Below are 19545 nucleotides of genomic sequence, written 5' to 3'. Positions count from 1 at the left end.
TGCAGAATACCAAGTACACTGCCAGCACATTGTTGAACCCCCTTAGGGTCAGGTAATATTTCATATGCAAATCACTGAGCCTTCATCACAGGTTATATGCTGACTGTTGCAAATTCCTGGTATTGTCTTGTTGACATAGTATTTTAAGAATTCTGATGCATATGTATGAATTCGAATTATATTTTCTGCTAATTCATGAGTATATCATCGTAATCACTGCAAAGAAGTGCTCAGAGCGGTATGTACCAAAGAATGGGGCAAAGCAATGTTTTTAGTCCATTGTTGAAAATGTCATTAAAAACACTCTCCTGTTGAGAATAGAATCGCATGTATGTCTCAGAGTAAAGCGGTGTTGGAGCAGCCAGTCTTTTCTACTGGCAAGAGAACTCTCAGTCCAAGTATTTTTCGTCAACTAAGTCACACTAATTATGCTGTTTTTTAGACTGGGAACTAAAGCAAATTGCTTATAACACCACAAAGAGCACTCTAGATCTGAATCTAAAGTTTCATTTTCATTAGTGTGATCTTGTTAAGTGTAGATTAAAAAGAAAAAAAAGAAAATGATTATAGTACCTTGTAGTGTTGATGGAAATTTAGTACTAAAAACAAATCTGCTGAGTTTGTCCACCGTGGCCACTCTTCATTCTTAAAATGCATGGAATTACTAACCCCATACAGCTCTCATCCCCTTTTCACTGATTATTTTCCTCCAGGGAGACAGAGAATTCAACCTCGAGTTGAAAACTCTTACCGCCACCTTCCCCCAGGAAGGCAGAGCAAAGTGAGATTTCAAGGTTATCGTTCATATAATTACAAAAGAGGTCATTAAATATAGCAAAGTTACTGTCTAACCATTTCTTTTGACTTACTGAGAAATAGTTAAAAAAAAAAACCAAGAGGGACACACATTGAGGCAAAATATTCTTAGGAAATGGTACACTATGAACATTCAGGGAATAGATTTATTTTAATTTATTTACTGTAAGTTTGTTAAAAAGTCATTTCACCAAATAACTATTGAACAACTGTTATGTTCTAGAAATTGTTTGAAGAGATATTTTGCTTTCTGAAAGATAACTTAGGAACTATTTTTATTTAATATTAATTGTAATTACTTGAATTGTTATTAACTGCTACACATTTTACAAGTTTTTTCTCAGATATCATCACGGTAAGTAGATCAAGCGAGGTCCAACATGACACTAGTTAAAGTTAATCTACTGTTGCTGCACATGTGTCTCTTGCATGTGGCCAGGGGCCCCTTCTGCGAACAACACTCATTAAGGCTGAAAGAGTGCTCCATGTTCAGGGTGGCTATTAAAAAGACAACTAATTTTTTTTTTTTCCAATCCTAAACAGATTTGACCCTTTTCACAGGGCAAAGAGTCATGGAAGCCCCTCTTATAGTGCTCATTTTTCCTTCCAAGGTGATTCTGCAAGTGAAAAAAGGCACTTAAAATTATTGATCGTTGGCTTACTTATGTTTGTCATTATCTTGCTTTCAGTACAGATGCTGTGATTGTAGATACCAAAATATTTCTAGTGATATTTCTTTACAATTTTATGATTTTTTTTGTTTATGTGTGTGGTTTTATTTATTATCATTACTGAAATGGATATTAGCATGCTTGCTAGAATGTTTGAACAAGATAGAGAATATAAGTACGATTGATGCAGGGTCTCCTATCCACCTGACTTACCTGACAGTTTTCTCTCTAAAGCAACTAGCTTCTTGATTTTCTTTTTTTAAGATTTTATTTATTTGACTGATATCACAAGTAGGCAGAGAGGCAGGCAGAGAGAAAGAGAGGAGGAAGCAGGCTCCCTGCCTAGCAGAGAGCCCGATGTGGGACTTGATCCCAGGACCCTGAGATCATGACCTGAGCCGAAGGCAGAGGCTTAACCCACTGAGCCACCCAGGTGCCCCTTAATTTTTATTTCAGAGATAATCTATACATCTATGAGCATATAAATATCTTTTTGTCTTGTTACTCTCTTTCCATACCTAAGAGGGATAGAGATAAGTAGATAGATACATATGTAGATATATACATATACATATATAAGCGACATGAATATATTTATTACTTCTTTTCTTTTTCAAGGGGTTCCATAGTGTATGTAATGTATGCTGTTTCCCTTTACATTTTTTTTCACTAGATATATATCTTAAAAGGCCTAATTTTTAAAATAAATTTATATATTAGTATTGAAGAGGGATAGTTTTACAATTTTTTTTTTTTTTGCTTTGTTTCAGGTTTCTCTTTTAAGATATTGCATTTTATGTTAATTTGAACTTCACAACAATGAAACTAGTATTTCAGATATTCATTTTGGTGTGTCCTTGACTTGCTAAATTTACTGTTGATTTTTAACAACCACCTACTCATTGTGGCTAGAAGAATACTTCCACCTTTTTATTATGCACATGGTTGGCCTCTGGAAAGATACGATGGCTGTCACAACACTTCATGGGTTTCTCTGACTATCCCTCATGATTTTTGTGCATTTCCATTTATTTCAAATCTATGCTAAAAATTTCCTTTTTTAAACCATCTATCCATATTGTCAGTTGAAAATATAATTTTAAATAATTTTGCCTACAACATAAATGCTAAGTAACACAAAAATCAAAAATGAAAAAATATAAAAAAATTGATGTTTGCCTTTGTATTATTATCAAGAAATCCATGATGATGAAAAGTGAAACTAAATGTAGTTGCATTTTTAAAACTAAGATTTGAGCAAAATCGCTATATGAAATCAAACTGCTTTATAGTGGTCAGTAGTTTTATTCTGAGGGCAGCATTTTTTTAATGATGTCACAAAGTGATAAACTTATTTCCTTGTTTATTTTATTTTATTTTATTTATTTATTTGAGAGAGAGCATGAGAGGGGAGAAGGTTAGAGGGAGAAGCAGACTCCCCATGGAGCAGGGAGCTCAATGCAGAACTCGATCCCTAGACTCTAGGATCATGACCTGAGCCAAAGGCAAATGCTTAACCAACTGAGGCACCCAGGTGCCCATATTTCCTTAAGTTTTTAAAAAACATTTATCTATTAGAGAGAGGGGGAGAAAGTGAGCATGAGTCAGGGGAGGGGCAGAAGGATAGGATAGAGAGAATCTATAGGCAGACTCCTTGCTGGGTGTGGAGCCTGACACAGAATTTGATCCCAGGACCCTGAGATAATGAATTGAGCTGAAGTCAAGAGTCAGAAACTTAATCGACTGAACCATCCAGGTTCCCCTTTAAGTTTTTAAACTTTAATTCCAGTATAATTAACGCACAGTGTTCTATTAGTTTCAAGCAGAGAATATAGTGATTCAACAATTCTGTGCATTACTCAGTGCTCATCACGAGGAGTGCACACTTTAATCTCCATCACCTATTTCACCCACCTCCCCTCTGGTAATCATCAGTTCTCTATAGTTAAGAGTCTGTTTCTTGGTTTCTCTCTCTCCTTTCTCTTTCTCTCTCTCATTTTTCTTCGTTCATTTGTTTTGTTTCTTAAATTCCAAATATGAGGGAGATGATATGGTATTTGTCTTTCTCTGACTTATTTCACTTAGCATTATACACTTCAGCTCCTTCCATATCGTTGTAAGTGCTAAGACTTCATTTATTTTTGTGGCTGAATAATATTCCATTGTTTATATGCACCACATCTTTTTTATCCTTTCATCTCTCCATGGACACTTGGGCCACTTCCATAATTTGGCTATTGTAAAATAAGGCTGCTGTAAACCTAGCAGTGCCTATATCCTTTGAGTTTTTGTATTTTGGGGGTGAATACCCTCGAGTGTGATTACTGGATCATAGGGTGGTTCTATTTCTAAATTTTTGAGGACTCCTCATACTGTTCTCCACAGTGGCTGCAGCAGTTTACATTCCTACCAACAGTACAAGAGGGTTCCTTCTTCTCCGCATCCTCTCCAACACTTGTTTCTTGTATTTTAATTTGAGCCACTTTGACAGGTGTGAGGTAATGTCTCATTGTAGTTTTGATTTGCATTTCCCTGATGATGACTGATGCTGAGTATTTTCATGTGTCTCTTGGCCATCTGTTTGCCTTCTTTGGAGAAATGTCTGTTCATGTTTTCTGTCTATTGTTTAATTATTTGTTTTTTGGATGTTGAGTTCTATCAGTTCTTCATATGTACTTCTAATACTGACCCTTCGTTGGATATATTCAACTGGAAATATTTTCTCGCATTCCATAGTTGCCCCTTAGTCTTGTTGATTGTTTCCTTCACTGTGTAGAAACTTTTTTATTTTGATGTAGAATAAACTGATCTTTTAATGCAAATCATATGAAAATAGCCATCTATGTGCATTGCAAGGAGTCCCTCACACACTTATAAACCCTTCTTTCCCTCAGGGACTTCATGTTAGTTACGCATTTTGACACATTAGCAAAGCACTCCCTCCTCAGGTGTGTTCCTGTTCACTGTGACTTGACTACTCTCAGCTAACAATGCTTCCACCAAATTCCAAGTTATCCAAACACTCAGAACCAACCTAATTTTCTTACTTTCTTTATTCACAACATCCCATGCACAGACAAAAAATTGATATGGAAAAGGAAAGTGCTACTGATTTTATTGTGTACAAAATAAAATCTTTAAAATAACTTAAAATTTATTTTCCTAAATCTGTGAATGATGATGGCAAAGTGGCGATATTATGAGGAACACTCCACATCCCGATAAGGGAGAATTGTTCCCTTCACACTTTGACCCATAGGATAGTTTCATATGGGCTGGTAGTTTAATCTTCTGCTCTTCAGAGAGCAGAAGATACCTGTCCTACTCAGAGTACAGAGTGTAGGGTCAACTCCAAGCTGATTATCAGTGAGTAGGTGGGTGGGGAGCACTAAGCCTTTTGCAACCAAAAGATCCATCCTTTCCAATGACAGTGCTACATTTTCAGAAACCATGCCTTAAAATTAGAAATGTGCATGTCATAGTCTTTGAGTTATAGTCGGGTGGCAGAAGGCAGAACAATGGGTGAGAATTCTCCTATAGTGTCTGCAGAAGAAAGGTTTCCTCTATCAGTGTACTGCCCTTTCCCTTCTAGCTTTATACCTTATCATGTAAATATTTCTAAGTTGTATTTATCTATATACTTTATTGTTCTAGTGGCTTATGAATCTGTAACCTACCTGCTCAATTTTTTTTTTAATGTATTTATGTGACACAGAGAGCAAGATCACAAATAGGCAGAGCAGCAGGCAGAGACAGAAGGGGAAGCAGTCTCCCCGCCGAGCAGAGAGCCTGATGAGGGGCTCGATCCCAGGACCCAGATGCCCCCTTACCTGCTCAGTTTTGACTGTAAATGGCTTGAGCACATGATCTAGTTGTTCATCATTTCTATATTCTTATCTCCTAGTACAAAGTAGGAACTTTTTTTTTTTTTTTTTTTTTTTGCTTAAAAGAATAATCAGGCCAGTGTTCAAATCCCACTACTGTAGCATTAGTTATTTAAAATTGAGTGGTATAATTAATTTTCTGACCTCAGAGTGGTTACCTGTAGCATAAAGATCATTGTGTTGATGAAATTTATGGATGTATATGTGTGTGTGGGGGGGGTGCTGGTGAATTGTATGGCATCATGCCAGGCATATTCTCTAAAATGGTAGCTATCATCTCTGTTAGTATTATTATTATTCAATAATCCTTAAAATTAGATGGAAAGTAATTGACATGTCAGCCTAGTTTATATGTAAATTTTAGTAGATTTATAGATACTTAAGCTGTTTCTTAATCTGAGATAATAGCTGAACCAAGAGAGCATAAAACATAAATAATAAATAGATATTGACTGCAAATATTACTCTTACTTTGAACTTAAATATTTATATTTTCAGTCTCATTTTAGGCCAATATTGATTATTTCTATGAGGGATGTGTGTGTGTGTATGTGTGTGTGTGTGTTTATGTAATGTAGTAAATTATCTAAGTGTGTGTTTCCACAGAGCTTCAAAATGTCACAGATACTCAAAAAAAATTTTTAACCTAATATTCTGTTTTAAAGTGGCATGTATTTTTGTCTCAAGACATATTTCCATTTTTTAACTTTTAGAAAATATTGGCAATATGTTTGTTTTGTGGTAATAGAAATAAACTGATTTTGAAGAGAAATGGCATACTAGGTAAAGCTTGAGACTTTTTCCTCTTCCAGCAACTATTGTTCAAATGCAGAAGTTTTTTATTTATGTGAAATGGTCAGTGAAACAGAATAGAACATGTAGTTCATTGATACATATGGGACTTAAATTATTTTGTTAGTGCAAATTACTTTCCTTTGAAATCTGACTAATTTTAAGTCTGCATAATCTTGAAAGTGCTTTGATGTGTTTAAATTTAATTACAGAGAATAAATATTTTTAATGGTTTATCCTTTAAGATAAAATAAAAGGGGCTAATGAACTAAAAAAAAAAAAAAAAAAAAGGTGGGGGCTAATATACCTCAAAGGGAGAGAGAAAAGAGAAGGAAGAGTTTGGGGGGGGAGAAGAGGAAAAAAAAAGAGCGAGATGAATAAAAAGAAGAAGCATGAGGAAGAGAAGAGAAAAAGACAAGGAGAAAGCAAACAGGAGAGGAGAGGAGGGGAAGGGAGAATCTGTGGTTACAATCAAAATTATTTCTTTTTGAAATACCCAGAATACAACTGATTCAAAAGGAATTCATAGTGCTGTATTCAGTTGGATCTGGACATCTGCTTCCAAATGATTATATCCAAAACAGTAATTATTCCAAATACCATTCTAAAGAGGAAAAAAAAAAAAAAAAGTCAAGCCCTTCTTTCAGTGGCACTGGTTCAGAAATTCAAAGGTCACAATTACAGAAGGTACTGACAGTCTAAATGATATGAGTTCCAAGTTATTAAGTTGGTTCACAAACCTCTTAGAACCACAATTATGTGGAGAAAAGAGAAGTGTGAAGAAGTCACATGCCATAAAGAGCAGATTCCCATCATTGTTAAATGGGTTTTCCTTGCTCATGAGATATGGAGCTTTAGATAAAACATCTGACAGACAAAGACTAAGACACTTTATCTATAATTGCCTATAAAGGATGAAGAAAAACAAGGGGAAAAAAAAACAGCATTTACAGTATGATGTCAGCTGATCAAATAACAATTGCATTAAATATACTGAGATAAGCTTAGTCATGATAATTATTTGAACTTTAACTCTGGATGATGTCTGGCATATGAACCCATATTTTAAAAATGCCACAAATGCTAAACTAACAGAAATATAAATCTGCTCAGTAACATATTTAAATATAAATTTATGATCTTTTAAAGCACTTTTGAGTACATTGCTATATTTGATATTTATCACAGTTATGAGACATTAAACAGGAAAGTGTCATGTTAGTCATTTTTTTTTTTCACAGAATAACATAATTGCTTAAAGGAGTTCAATCAAACAGAACTTAACTATTGAAACACAGATGAGAACTGGGTCTCCTGAATCCCAGATAAATGCTCTTTTCAATGATCGAACAATTGAACCTGTCATAATCATTCCCTCCACAGTCATTTCCTGGTTCCTCTTGTAGAAGCTGGAGTTTCTGTTGGGGTTTTAGCCACCATACTGCTGTGCCACTCTATGACTAGTACCTGCCCAGTGGGATAAAGCCTGAAAAGAAAATGGAAAAGTCACTCCCTTGTCATTTGCTTCTTCAAATATTGACTCCCCCTCACAATCTGCCTGCTTTTATTGTTAAAGTACCTAGGTAGTAGGTGTTTTGACTTTTTAAACAGGTTTTTTTAGTTGTAATCTGAAGGCAGGGTAGAATGTGGTGGGTTTACACCAAGAGAGCACACTAGAACTCCCTATCATTGATTTAACAGAATAACATCACCATGAAGACATTTGGAAACATTCAAAAAAGACAAGATATATGCAGGTGTCCCACACACAGGCTTTCAAGTCCAATGCTTCTCTTCTGCATCTGACACTCTTGACCTCACGTTCCTGAAAACTTTTTTTTTTTTTTAATGGTTCTCAACAGCTCTGATTTTTGTTTCATTTTGTTTTTATTTTGTCATCCCTTTGTCAGCCTAAGCCTTAAAATCCATGTTCCCTAATAAATTATCTTTGACTCATGCTTTGTTGATACTGGTTATGCAATTCTGGCTGCAACTTTCTTGCTTTTGAAAACTGCTCATATGCTAATGACTCATAAATATTTCCCTCCAGCCCACATCATGACCTGAGTTTTCTCACTCAGGTATCATGATGTTGGCTAATTGTTACCCCTGGATCATACCCTACTCATCTCAAAATCACCATGTTCAAAATGGAAACACCTCCCCACATGGGCCAAGCTCTGTAAATGGTGCTATAATCTGCTTATTGTCAAAACTAGAAGCCTACGAGTCATGCCGCGGTGTCTTCCTTTCAATCTCCATACCCTGGCATGCAGTATCATGTTTTATAATTTTTTTTTCAGTCTGTTTTCTCTCTGTTCCAATTGTCCCTTCTTTTAGTACTTTGTCTAGATGAATTCAGTAACCACTTCTAGGGTTTTCCGCTTACCACTCCCTTTTGCTCTTAAACTCATCCTCTAGTTCCAGTCAGTGCCCTGCATCCTTCTCAGCCTGTATTCTTCAGCCATTCCCCTTCTTCTGCAAGATGGCATTCAGACTCCCATGCAAGTTGTCTTCGTAAGCAAGTTCTCTTTAACTCATTAATCTACTTACCCACATCTAGTTTTACTCCTTTTCCCTCACCTTGTATTTTCATTACACCAACCCACATATTTGTTCCTGGGTCCATCATAGGGTTCATGCCCAGGGTTCATTTGATTAACTCTTACTAATTTTGCAAAACCATTTTAAGTGTCAAACAGAGTTAGACTTAAGTAGGGCTTAATCGTAACCATCAGGATTTAACAAAGTCTAGGTCTTGAAGGAGGAAAGGGAAAAGACTAGTGCTAGGTAAATTGTAAAACGCAAACTAGAATTTCAAGTGGTGAATTTAAGCTGAGGATTCAGAAGGCATGGGGTTACTTGAAGAACCTAGCACCATGCTGTTAATCAAAAAGGTTTAAAGGATAGTTTCAGATATATCTAACGGTATGCCAGCATTTTCTGTGTTTAAAAATCTCTACTTTGATATGGTTAAGAAATTTATATCTTTAAGGGTGGTCTGTGAGTTTTTTTACATATATTATTATTATTGAAAATAAATACATAGTAATTCACCTAATTCTAAGGGTCTGAATTTTCAGATATTTTCTGTTATGGGAATTTATTTGGGTAAAGAGAAGAATGGATGTAATTTATTTTTTTAAGAATGTTTATTTAAAAAATTCAGGTTTTGAATACTTCTCATAAGGCCCAAAATGATTCAATTTACTTAAAATTTGTTTTTAACTCTTTCAAAGATACTTCCAAGTTCACATTCTTGTGTGAATATTAAACCTTTATAGCCTCCTACATGAGTATAATTACTTATACAGTTTTAAGGATTATAGCTATTAAATAATAATTTCACAATTTAAACTAATTAGTAACATTAAATCAACTGATTAACAGAACAAACCCAGGTCAGTTTATGTTATATTTTAACAATCAAAAAAAGGGGGGGGATTATTTTAAGGCAAAATATAAATTTGAAAATAGTCATTGCACAGCATTTCCCTGGGCTTAGAAAGTTAAAATGTTTTGGAATTGCTAAAAATAGAATTAATCTCATGACCAAAGAGTAATATAAGACTATTAGTTACAGGGTGCCTGGGTGGCTCAGTGGGTTAGGCCACTGCCTTCGGCTCAGGTCATGATCTCAGGGTCCTGGGATCGAGTCCCGCATCGGGCTCTCTGCTCAGCAGGGAGCCTGCTTCCTCCTCTCTCTCTCTGCCTGCCTCTCTGCCTACTTGTGATCTCTCTCTGTCAAATAAATAAATAAAATCTTTAAAAAAAAAAGACTATTGGTTACAAAATATCTTATTCATTCCATCAGTTATTTATTCTATAAACATTTGCCACAGCAACACCCTGTGGAAATACTATGCAGTGTGCTAACAATACAGAGAGAAGGGAGGCTCTCCTGCTTCCAAGGACATAGTCAGTGAAAGAGGAAAGGAAACAATTACAAAACAATGTGGCAAGTGTTATAATCAAGCTGAGTCAGTGTATTTGGGGATAATATAAAGAAAGTTGCCTTAAATCCATACTCTGATAGTTTCTTTCTGTAGACTAAAAAAGTAGCTTTTTTAGTCATAAAACATAGTCATAAAACATAGCTATATGTGGTTATTTTAAAAATATAGAGATATCTCTTTAATAAAATTTATAATCATAGCATTTTCATTTTTGAGTAAACACGCACACAAGTCAATGCCTATCCATGAGGTTGAGTTTATATAAAATAATTATATATATTATATATATATATACACACATATATTTATACATATATAGTTAATTTAACTTAATAATAAAAATACAATAAATTTGAGATCCATTATTATTATCATGAATTCTTTTACAATGCATGTATTTTAAATGAGAATGAGTAACCTAGGAGTGGCAAATAGGTTTTAGCCATAATTGAGTGTTGAAATTATGCAAAAGGCAATGGGGATAAGAATTCTAGAGATGGGGGCACCTGGGTGGCTCAGTGGGTTAAAGCTTCTGCCTTTGGCTCAGGTCATGATCCCAGGGTCCTGGGATCAAGCCCTGCATTGGGCTCTCTGCTTGGCAGGGAGCCTGCTTCCTCTGTCTCTGCCTGCCTCTCTGCCTACTTGTAATCTCTGTCTGTCAAATAAATAAATAAACTCTTAAAAAAAAAAGAAAAAGAATTCTAGAGATGTCTAGACTCAGCAGGAAAGAATGTGGTTATTGATTATATGTGCTGTGGGCACAAAAAAGGGGAGCACTGATACATTGTGCATGCCATCCTTAGAGTAGGTTAACAACAGAGATGTTAAATGGTTGACATCAAGAACAAGGAAGAAGAAGGAGTGCAGCATATTCAAATTAAATGTTTTTGGGAAAATTACATGTGAACAGTCATTCGAAGATGAAGTACTCCAGTAGGACAGCTATTACAGGCTGGGGCCAGGTGTCAGGTCTGAAGGAAGGAGAAAATGATTGAGGGGCATTGGAAGGGGGCAACGGAGCTCTGATGCAGACCAACTCCATTTTTCTCTCATTTGTGTTCAAACTGCAAATCATGAGGGGAAACAAAAGTGTTTGGAATATATTATTTTATATTTGCTTGTGGTTGATTTTCAAGAGTCATCCTTTATGGGGGAGAAAGTTTTTTACCTGGAAACACACATCTATTATGATTATAACTTTGAAGGTACAGGAGCCTTTGGGCAACAATAGGGGACAAAATAGTGTGTTGTTCAGTTACATTCATGCAATTCTTTAAAAACTGTCCTGAACGACAATCAGAGATTACGAACCTTGAAATGCTAAACTCCACTGAAAAACAAAAGATGTAGCTTAGTAGAATAACAATCTAGAATTAATCACTCATAGACACAACATATTCGTGTTGAATATAAAATCAAATTAACAGCAGTAGGTTAAGTGGTAGGACTTATTTTTAGAGTAAATCTTTTCCCTTGGCATAACCTATCAAGCTTGACATTTCCTGTCTCTTTGCTCCTATATTTTCAGTCCCTTCTGTCATACATTTTTATGTATACAAAATTGAAGCTGACAAGCATATTCCTCCCACTTGTTTGCTTTCCATAAGTGTATGTGTGTGTACTATGGAGGCCCTTATGATACTCAGAAAGGGTATGCATCAAGTCAACTAGCAAATGTCCAAAGTAAAAATATGATATCCATTTCAAAGTTTTCTTCAATTATTGCATAATAATCTGAAAGTCTGTAATTTCTTATTGGATCTGAATTCATGACCAACATCTGTTTTCATGCTAGCATGGATATCTACTGGTGAAGAAACATTGTATCTTCTAAGAAGGAAGACATTAAAGCATATATATATATGGTTTGATATATATATATATAAATATATGTATATATACATATAAATATATATGTATAAAGTATACATATATGTGAAACAATGCCACATTATATATATGTATATATATACACACATGTGTATGCATGTATATATGTGTGTATGTATGTGTATATGTGTGTATGCATGTGTGCCCATTCAATTTATATGTATCATACATAAAATTGGCCATTACCATTGTAAATTTATATGTGGCTTACCATATTAAGAAAAAAAAAAACTACCACTTGGTTATTTTAGTGATTCATTCCTTAAATAATTAGTAGTAGAAGTGAACACAAATGACTATTTTATTAAGTCTATATCCTTGGAAAGAAATTAAAAAAAAAAAAAACAGTTCTTCTAGTCACTCTAGCAAAGGGGAGGTGAAGCCTACTAGTAGCAGAAGGAACACTGAGGTGGTCGAAGATAAGGGTCTGGATTTGCAAAATGGCAATAGAAAATGAGTGGGAAAGACCCTTTGGTGACAATATTTGACAGTTTTGGCTACTGTTTGCATGTTAAGAGAGAGATACAGATGTAGGATCAAAGGAAAAAACAAAAACCAACCAACCAACCAAACAAACAAACAAACAAAAGCAACCAAACAAACCAAAACCCCAAATCACATTGAATTCTCATGTTTGAGTAACCAGAAAAACGTCCTTTATCAGAAATAAGAAGGGATAATTTTGTGGCAGATTACACTTCAGTTTAGATACAAACCATAATTAGTTCACTTAAATGTGATGTTCCATAGAAAGAAACACAAACTGGGACCCCAAAAGTTTAAGATTTCTATAAACCTCTAGTCAGTCATGAGGTCATAAAATGTTCATAAGAGCATCTTTACTCACCTTCTGTTGCTTGAGCTTGTTCATGAAAGTTGCTAAAAAACTCAGTTTTCTCTCTTCCCACCAACTACCTGCATCTTTTAGAGCATCTAATTCCTTCACATTGTGTTAGAATAGCTTGGAGTTTGATTACAAGGCAACTGTTTTAAGTAAGCCATACAGTATTCACTAGGTTATGGGCCTTTTTCTAAACATAGCATATATTAGCTCATTAACTTTTAAAACTACTGTGTAAATTACATGCTATTACGATATACCCTTTATTTTTTTTAAAGATTTTATTTATTTATTTGACAGAGAGAGATCACAACTAGGCAGAGAGGCAGGCAGAGAGGGAGAGAGGAGGAAGCAGGCTCACTGCCAAGCAGAGAGCCCGATGTGGGGCTCGATCCCAGGACCCTGAGACCATGACCTGAGCTGAAGGCAGAGGCTTTAACCCACTGAGCCACCCAGGCGTCCCCAATATACCCTTTATTGATTAGAAAACTGAGGCATAAAGAAGTTGCATGCTCAAAGTAACTTAGTGAGCAGTGAAGCTGGGATTCAATCAGGTTTCAGAGAGCCCACTTTCGGTTACTACCTCGGGGGTGTCTCTAATGACTGCATTGTTTTGCTTACTCAGTGGAGAGATTAGGTGATAACTTGAAGAGTCACACCATGTCCCCGTCATCTTTTTTGTGGAGAGGACACAAAACATGGTCAAATTCCATAGCTCAAAATGTATAAAGTTAATTGTATGTTGGTTTCTCTTCTCTGTTGTGTCCATTCAATCAATAAAAGATGTCCAATGAATGCCTACCGGCTTCAGTGGTCTTTCTGTTTTGTTGGACTGGGCAATCAGATTAACTTGAGCAGCACATATTCTAAAATTGGAATGATACAGAGAAGATGAGCACAGCCCCACGGTGACACACAAATTCATGAAATGCTCCATATATTTTCTGTTCAAAAAATATTTTAAAGCATAAAAAAATCTAAGAAATAGTAGAAACTGGTTTGATGCTCTCTGAACACCTAGTTTACTTATACTCTACATTTTGCTGAAAGAAATGGAAGAAGGCGTCTTAGTTTTCTGATGCTCAAAGCTAAAGAGGAAAAGTATATAGACAAATTTGATACTGCTGGATGTCATGGAAGTGAACTTGAATCTGAAATACCTGATTCTAAGAAATCTTGAGTTTAATTATTAGAGCTATCGTATGCCTGTAATAATAGATTAAAACAAACAAAGAGTGGCTCCTCTTCACTCCTACACCCTAACTTTGGTCTTCTTGTCTCCTTTTTCTATGGAGTTGGAAAGTAGTAGATGAAGGAAAGAAATTCCCTTAATCAGAGAAATCACAATCTCAAACAAATAAAAAATATATGTCACCACACTTATGAATATAAATTATAGAGTGACTCAACCTACACTATGCAATTTGATCTTTATAGTCACTCTTTCAAGTACATAGAGAATATTTTTGTCATCTCTATCTTAGAAAGGAAGCATTTGAATGTTGGGCACAGCAAAGATGGCGCTGGCCTGCCTTCTCTTCCGGCTAGAAAAGGCGCCACCGTGGCAGTATTGGCGCCAACGTGGCGGTTTCGGTTCCGCATATCTCTGATATTTCCTCCTCTCGCCCAACACACCCTACCCAGTTACTGACTACGTAACCAAACCCCATAGGCTCTCTCCCCGCTGACCTCATTTCCCATCCCCTACCCAATATAAGCTGCAACCCCGCTCAATAAAGTGAGATCCTGCTTCGACAGATCCCCCGAGTCTGGTGTGGTTCGTTAATGCGCCTGGACTCGCGACACTCGCCATCCCGCTCAGCCCCAAGGGGAGCTACCGGCTGGCCCGGACGCTCTCCTCATGCCTGTGGCCCGCAAAACCTACCGGAGTCCGACATTTGAAACTCGACAAATTTAAGTAGCTTACCCAAATTGATGAAATTATTAAATTGGATGTCATCAAGAACTTCTAAATTCAACTCTTTGCTCTTTTGAGGCTTAAAATATTTAATGAGGATAGGCAGTAACAAAACAGCCTCAAATCTCCGTAGCTTACTCCAAAAACTCTCTCATCCTTGCTTTCATGGCTCACATGGTTTGGCAGGGTGTCCTCCACATGGGGACCCTGGCTCTAAAGCTTCCCCATCTTGCAGCTACACCATCTGGAACTTCATGTCTCTTAGTTGCTGAGGCAATGGAAAGAGCACTGAAGGGTCTCAGACCAGCAGTTAAATACTTCATCATTTCTTCTCACAAACCATTATCCAAAAAGTCATAAGGCAGTAACTCTCAGGCTTGTGTGAGACCAGAAGGGGAAGAGAATTGGATGTGACTAAGTACTAGAAGTCTCCTGATATGATGATTTTGGATAAGTAATATTCACAGGTAGGAAAATGAGTATTAAAACAAGAGATGCCTAGGTGGCTTAGTCAGTTAAGCATCTGCTTTCTGCTCAGGTCCTGGGATCGGGTCCCACATCAGGCTCCCTGCACTGAGGGGATCCTGCTTCTCCCTCTGCCTGCTTCCCCCTACTTGTGTGCTTTCTCTCTCTCTCTCTCTCTCTCTCTCTCTCACACACACACACACACAAATAAATTTTTTAAAATTATGAAATAATTTCTCATACCAGGGTTTTCTATGATTTCTCTTTCCATAAATGACAAAGTCAAAAGATAATATCCCTTAAAATTAAACCCAAACACATCATGTATGCTAGCCACGTTTAAAGTGCCAACTTTCTGAAAGGCAGCCAGTGAAAACATTCCTTACACTCTGTGAAAACAATAGCCTGTATTGTCCTGAGATTACTGTCAGTCCTTGTTTAGGAACTGAGATTTTAGGTGGATCCAACTTCATGTCAAACAGAGAGAAGGAATAGGTATAGCAACAGATTTGCTTATTAATTTATTTTTTCCTGGTATCATGACATTAAAAACTCCCAAGATCAACTGTTATTACTTCAGAGAGGTAGAGCTGTGATTTTTTTTTTTTAATAGCTAGAAGTCTCTGACAACTATAGGGAAGGATTATCATTCAATATTGCTCTGAACTCAGAAAGCTTGAGAGAATAGCTAGGTAAATGACCAGAGCAATTTTATATCTTAGAAGTCAAAGTAACAGCACGATTTAATGGAAAAAGAATGAGCTGCAGAGTCAAATGTCCTTGCTTTGGTTTTTGATTATACCATTCATTGAGCCTCAGGTTTATTGAGTATAAAAAAGGTATAAATAGAACACCTGCCTTACTGGGTAATTGTGAAGAATCGATGGGACAGTTGTATTTGTGTGTGTGTGTGTATGTGTGTGTGTGTGTGTGAGCAGTCCCTAGACTGTAAAGCGCCAAAACTAAACTTAGTTGCTATTGAAAATTTGTTGGGTTGATATAGTGAAAGACCAAATTGTGTGACATGTAAGAGCCAGGATTGGACAATTAAAAATGTGGTGAGAGGGCGCCTGGGTGGCTCAGTGGGTTAAGCCGCTGCCTTCGGCTCAGGTCATGATCTCAGGGTCCTGGGATCGAGGCCCGCATCGGGCTCTCTGCTCAGCAGGGAGCCTGCTTCCCTCTCTCCCTCTCTCTGCCTGCCTCTCCATCTACTTGTGATTTCTCTCTGTCAAATAAATAAATAAAATCTTTAAAAAAAAAAAATAAATAAAAATAAAAAAAAAAAAAATGTGGTGAGAGGAACTTTTTGTTCTAAAGTTTCTTCCTTTCCTAATTCTTTTTGCTGATGATCTAAGCATAGTATACTCTGTTCTTCCCTCCTTTGGGCAGGTACAAGAAACTTAGAGCTCATTTTAAGGTCAGAAACAATGGTCATTTTTAGAACTTTTTTTTTTCCTAAATCCATTTTACACGATCAGTGAAATAGCATGTATGTAGGAAAAAAAGAAAAACCTTTAAGTATTCATGCATGCTGAAAACATGAGTTTTTTTTTTTTTCCTAAAAAATTTGCCTAGAAAGATATTCCATGTGTTCAATATAATGAGACTTAATCCACTGTAAGGAATATTACATATTTGTCTCCAGCAAGTAAGATGTGCTCCTTTAAACAAAATGTATGTGGGTGAAATGCTGCAATTTAAACTATAGAGGTGAACTTGATCAAATGAATACTTTCAATAAATGAAGAAACTAATAATTAAAATTGAATTTCTACTAGATAAAATATGTGGCCAGTGTTGCAAAGCAATATGTCTCTGCTACAATGGTGTTAGTATTTTAGTTCAAGCTGGTGGGTTGAGGAACAGATGTTGAAAAACTGTGCTTTTTGGTTATAAACACTACTTCATATGAACTAATTTCTTCTGAACTATAATTTTCATCTTTAAATTTTTTTCAGAACCAGAATTTTAATACGTGCCATTTATTTATTTATTTATTTTTAGTATGTGCCATTTTAAATGGCTTAAATAACCAGAGGGTTAGAAAGTGCTTCCAAAGTAGGTAGTTACTCACATCTCCAGTACACTTATATGTATTTCCATATGAACAACCAACCATGGACACCTCAACCTTGACATATCTCTTCCCTCACAACTGGATTCATCCACTTATTTATTTATTTTTTCTAACACATATTTGTTGGTATTTAGTATCACTAGGCACTCTTGCAGGTTCTAGGACTATAGATGGTAAGGACATAGATGATGACTGTGTGTGGGGGTTACTCCTTAGAGATTCAGAATTTCTATCTCTGTCTTGAGAGTAAGCAGAGACCTAAGTCAACCATACAGAACTGGAGGGGCAAATTTAGAAGCACAAATTGTATTTGTGTCTGGAAGGAGAGTATTGCATACAAGAGTCCAAGGTTAAAGTGCCATTGGTGTCTTGGGAAAGAAGCAAATGTGGCTGCGTTGGCATGAGAAGTTAAAAGAAACGTCCCTGAAACTATATCTTGGGGCACATTCAAAAAGTCAAAATGAAAATTATAGATTCACTTTTAGATATCATGGCAGCATTGGAGGTTCTGGGGTAGGAGAGAGAGAGACATGATTAAATTTGTATTTTAAGGACTTCCCTGGTCACAGTGTGGAGACTAGCCTACAAAGGATTAGTGTGCAAGCAGGGAGACCACTTGGGGCATCTGCAGCAATCCAGAAACCCATCTTCACATACCAGACACACGTTACTATTCTCATTTAGGGCACAAGTTCATATACAAAGTTAAAGACTGGAAGTCCAGTTCTGATACAACTGAATTTTGTGACTGTTTGGTTACTGGTTTAATACTCCTTGACGAAGCTGACAATTCTGAAATCTTAAAGTCTCAGTCCCACTTATCAGTAAAATAGAATGATACCTGCCTTCCGCTTCGCATATAATGGGGGCAGGATCAAAGGAGATAATGTATATTAAAAGCACTGAGAAAACCATAAACTTCAAAGCATGGCACTCTACAAATGCTGGGTATTGTTATGCATAATAATCTGTCCTGATTTGACTTCAGCAAAGGACTGTGTGTTTTCTCAAAATTGGTCCAAGAAGAACTGAGCATCATTTTGAACTGCAACTAAATCTAATTGTACCCCAGGTAAATTAAGTGAATCTAAAGGTGATCATTTACGGTTTTATTATTAATTATTATTATTATTTTTAGAAAGAGAGCTTTTCTTTGAAATTCAGGTGGCATAAAATTGACCAGCTTGAAATAGTTAAAGCTGACAGGGCCACTTTTCAAAAATATCTCTGTGAAATGTCATTGTTATCATGAAATAACGCCATGGTGGTTTAACTGACTCTATTGAAGATTATAGCTGATTCTCAGGACAGTTCAACATCTGCCTATGCCTGGGGAACCTGGCCTCTTGTTCAGGTAAACCACAAAGCATAATGGAGTGGTGCTTCTGATTTTTGTTGAATTTCGTCTCTCTCTTTCTGAGTGGCAGGAGAAGCAACATGACGTTTCCCCCAAAGTCTCCGTCCTCTCATCCACCTTGCTTGTCTATTCCTCCTTTTCTTTCTCATTACATTAAAAATATTGAGGTCTACAAACAAGTTGACATGCTTGGTTAAGAAGTTCAGGCTTGTTTTGCAAGAGTTTTTACAGATTAGAGTGCCCTCTTGCTCTGTATTCGCCTAATTCCTCCCTCATAATCTGATTCGGTCCTTCCTCAAAACTCCATGCTCAAATCTTCACGGCATGGTTTCCTGCGCCATGACTTCATAATCAAAAGCCTTTCTTTTCAGGAAGAAGCAGAGGATAGAGGGGAGGAAGGGACAACAAAGGAAGCCATTTAAAACAACTGTTGCCTTCCCTCTCATCAGGTCTTTCTTGAATAACCACAACTCGTATTTATAGAGATCTAGATTTGACAGAATGCTTTTTATATATTATGTGTTAAAAAAAAAAAAAAAAACATGGACATACACAGATGCACATCCTGTGAGAGTGCTAGCACCATTTTATGGAGCAGAAACTAAAGCACTAATGCAAAAGCACGTTGTGAACCAGAGACTCGACCTATGTCTTTATTAATCTCATTTTTCTTCTATGGACTCAGAGTTGTCTAAAAAAAGAATGTCAATATGGTCTTGCAGATGTATACTCACAAGCAATGTGCGATTTCATTTGTTTATTTTTTTAAGATTTTATTCGTCAGAAAAAGAGAGAAAGAGCTATCAAGGGTGGGGAGAGGTAGGGAGAGGGAGAAGCAGGCTCCCTGCTCAGCGAGGAGATGTGGGAACTACCCCGGC

The 19545-nt window shown here is 36.4% G+C and overlaps 1 pseudogene; it reads left to right on the top strand.

Moving 5' to 3' along the window:
- The first annotated feature begins 13696 nt into the window (after window positions 1–13696).
- Window positions 13697–13793, top strand: LOC132018862 (U6 spliceosomal RNA; annotated as a pseudogene).
- Window positions 13794–19545: the final 5752 nt, after the last annotated feature.

Source organism: Mustela nigripes, chromosome 5 (genome assembly GCF_022355385.1).
Source record: "Mustela nigripes isolate SB6536 chromosome 5, MUSNIG.SB6536, whole genome shotgun sequence".
Lineage (NCBI taxonomy): Eukaryota > Metazoa > Chordata > Mammalia > Carnivora > Mustelidae > Mustela > Mustela nigripes.
This window is presented reverse-complemented; position numbering and strand designations above follow the sequence as displayed.